This window comes from Hyaena hyaena, unplaced genomic scaffold, assembly GCF_003009895.1.
Source record: "Hyaena hyaena isolate Hyena2069 unplaced genomic scaffold, ASM300989v1 scaffold_236, whole genome shotgun sequence".
NCBI classification, from domain to species: Eukaryota; Metazoa; Chordata; class Mammalia; order Carnivora; family Hyaenidae; genus Hyaena; species Hyaena hyaena.
In genome coordinates this window covers 2434083-2437763 of record NW_024080868.1, presented here as the reverse complement: position 1 = coordinate 2437763, position 3681 = coordinate 2434083, and the positions used below count along the sequence as shown (strand labels likewise).

General features: G+C 41.9%; 1 long non-coding RNA gene across 2 annotated transcripts in view; it reads left to right on the top strand.

The window, feature by feature from the left end:
• Nucleotides 1-222: 222 nt before the first annotated feature.
• LOC120239792 overlaps nucleotides 223-3681 on the top strand; it is a 12110-nt gene continuing 8651 nt past the window's right edge. For both annotated transcript variants that reach the window (XR_005530510.1, XR_005530509.1), the window contains exon 1: nucleotides 223-287. This is a non-coding gene — a long non-coding RNA (uncharacterized LOC120239792). The remainder of the gene's footprint in view (nucleotides 288-3681) is intronic.

Sequence of the window (3681 nt, the reverse complement as noted above, 5' to 3'; positions counted from 1 at the left end):
GACTTATCCAGAGTTATACAATAAGGTATTGGCAGAAGAAAAAATGGACTGAGGACCTCTGGGTCTGCCATACTTTTTACTTCTGGCTGCTGGCTCTCTTGGGCATTGTAATGCTGCAGTATGACACCATAAACAACAGCAAGTCAGTGTTGTCCTGGATGTGAAGGTGATTGTATGGATCCTATGAAAGGTAAGTGTGCCACTATTCATCTTCTTGTCCCTCGTGTGACAATGTCAGACATTTCCATGCTGTTTGGGATTCATGAGTAATGAAGCCTTGGAATGAGGTAAAACTAACTGGTCCTTCTGGCAATGAAGTCTTTGACCTGATTAGCATCAGGCTCTGTCTAATCAAGAGAATCATGTGTAATGACTAGATTGATAAGCTTTCATTAAAGGGGGAGAGAAAACCAGAAAATGCCTATAAATATATGATATATCAAAGTAAAACAATGTTATGTGCCCTTCCTTATATGAACTCTGATGAAGTTAATAAGTTTATTTATAGATTTCTTCTTTGGAGCTGAAATTCTAGAATGAAACTGGCAAAGGTAAGGCCCAAATGACAGTGTTGCAGGGACTCCTGCCTTCCCTGCTCTCTCTCATGTTATAAACACATTTCAAAGAAATTTTAACTTCCACACTCCTGTGGTCCTGCCAGCTCAATTAGAGGGGCCAGCCTGGCCTTTTTTACCATGCCCTGTGGGGGTGCCCTTTGATATCGGTGGGGGATCCTAGGGTTGAATGAGAGAATAGAATGAGAAGCTGACTTCAGGGGAATATTTGATCTGAGCTTGGTCATGGTGAGAGCAGACACCGCCTGTGAGGATAGTTTGATGCCAGCTGAGGAGATCAGCCTCTGCCAAGCTGACTGCGCTGGAATGCAGGCGTTTACCTTAGCTAAACCTTGAATGACTGCCTGTGCATCCTCAGTGAGCATACTCAGGGAGTTGAGAGTTCCAGACAATCGTGATGCCAGATCCGCTTTCTGAAGCAGGAGGCTTGTTCAAGTTCCATATTGAAACTTCCTGCTGAAAATGTTACAGAGAACAAGTGAATGGTACAACAAATCCTAGAACCTGACTCAGTGGCTGAGAACTGTAGGGCTGCTTTAACCCCACCCCCGGCTTTATCCTCATCACCTCGTCTCACTTAGATCCTGAGAGTACTGGCTGTTTCTCCCACCATCTATGTTGACTGAGAGAAGAAAGGGAAGAAGCAAAGATGGAGAGAAATGAAGAGTACAATGGCACAGTGGGAGAAGGAGGGATGGAAAATGAGGCCCGTTTCTGAGTGGTTTGCATACTTGGGGCAAAAACAAATATTAAAACAAGGTCCCATGCCAAACAAAAGACTCTTCTTTCCTGTGTATCCTTGACTTCAGACAACAAAATTTCCTTCAGTAAAGATTTTACTGTCATCCACAAACACACAGTCAAGATTCATCTTGCTACCTCTAGCCCTTGGAACACTGTGACTGAGGGCAGTCAGGTTCCTAGGAGTGCTTGATGGAAAAGCCAAGTGCCCATTCCTCAGTGAGCTCAAAGCCTGCTTTCCTCTCCTCCTATGCTAATAAATGACCATTACAGGATACACAGAGTCACTGTCCATCTGATGTCCACAATATATACAGAGCCAGCCTCTCTTTGAAACACTGTATTAGGAGACAATACTGGTGCAGAATAAGGAAAAAAGGAAGGAATGAGCTAGATTAGATGAACCTCTCCATATCTGTTTGGTCTAATTTTTCAGAAGCAAGAAGGTGATTGAAATATAAGAGTAAATAGACACTGTGTTTGTCATAAAAAACTAAGGCAACTAACACTGGAACACTTTCTTCTATGAAACAAGTGCTCAGAGTCCTTATAAATATGGCATATGGTTCAATGATTGACACCAAAAAACCTCATATAAAAAGACACTGGAGGAAAACAACAAATTAAGGTCCATTTCAACTTGAATTTATGAAAAATCATGGTGTCTCACTTCCAAAAAAATAAAGGAACTTCTGAAATATTTTTGGCTCTCCTGGGCTAGGAAGATTAGTTTTGCCTAAATCAAGTGGCATTAGTGTCAATCAAAGCATGTCATTCAGAACCATTATCGGGAGATAATGAAGACCATCTCCAATGTGGTCTGTGAGATTTTTGGAAAACATCTGTTCCTGTAGCAATGCATGCTGCTCCGTATGATCCACATGAGTTGTTTCCATTTTCAAAATGTACTACTCTATTGGGACAGAATTGAAGGAATAAATTATTTTCTCTAGTTAATGCCTCAGGTCAGACACCTTCCTGAGTCAAGTATTGTTACAGGCAGAATTGTCTAAAAGCATAATGCATGACTCATGAGCACATATGGCAATGATATTTAAAATGAGGCCTGGGTGTGGAGATCCATTTTTACTTATTGTGCCATTTGCACTAATGAGGGCTTTGCAGTGAAGACCAATACAGCCTGTGTGGTTCTAGCCACTCTTCGGGGAGCAATGGAGAATCTATTATCAGGAAGTCATAATACTTGGTTACTCCTGGTTATAGAAAAGAAAAACACAGTGTTAACTTTAACTTTTTTCAAACAGAGACAAATAGAAAAATATCAACTTGTTTTTGTTTACTGACTTGCTAGTTTTCCTCACCATACTCTGTCAGAAAGAGGAGAGCTTGACCACAAAGCGTGTTGGGGATGTGACCAAAGACTGGTTCAGAGAACGACTTGGTGCCATTCAGGTCCAGAATCCATGTGGACACATCAGCTCCAGTGGAGCAGATGCCCCATCCAAAAAGAGTGCACAGTATTGTGAAAATCTCCCAGGCTATACTTGAACACACAGGGGCTAAGTGGACATCATCAAGGCTCTAGAGATGTGGCCATGGGAGGGGAAAGACACTGGTTCTCTGGGGAAGCCTATTAACAAAATCCATGAAGGACCTCAGAGCCTCCATGAGCTGTCAGTGTTCCTCCCAAGGTCTCACCCCAATGGCTGTTGCCATCTCTTTCTGTGCTTCTATTTTGCAACTGCCCAGTCCCACAGGATCAGGGCAGGATCAAATCTGAGCCAAAGAAGACTTTCCATTGTAACATGATGTTGGGGCTGGGGTTAAAATGAAGCAAGTGCAGAGTCAGACTTTGATTTTATGTGAAGTTTTAGATTTTGTTCATCATGCATTTGGGGGAATTGCTTTTCTAAAAAGCATTGCACACACATATTTATTTATGTATTTATATTATTTTGAGTTTTTAAAATGTTATTTATTTCTGAGAGATAGAGAGGAGAGAGAGAATTCCAAGCAGGCCCTGTACTGAGAGCAAAGAGCCTGATGTGGGGCTCTATCTTATGAACTGTGAGATCATGACCTGAGCTGAAATCAAGAGTCAAACGCTTAACCGACTGAGCCACCTAGGTGCCTCCCCCCCCCCAAATTATTTAAAATTATACTAATTGCTGAATTTTATTGAACACCTTAAATTTTGCACCTGAGTTGAGCACCTCAGTTGCATTACCTTGATTTCATTCTTTGACACTTACTGTCATCAATTATGATTTAAACAGCAACAGCTTAAACTGATGTTTCTCCAGTGGGTGCTCATAGAGTTTAAAGAATAGTCTTTTTAGGGGGCGCCTGGGTGGCTTAGTCGGTTAAGCGTCCGACTTTCGCTTAGGTCATGATCTCGCGGTTC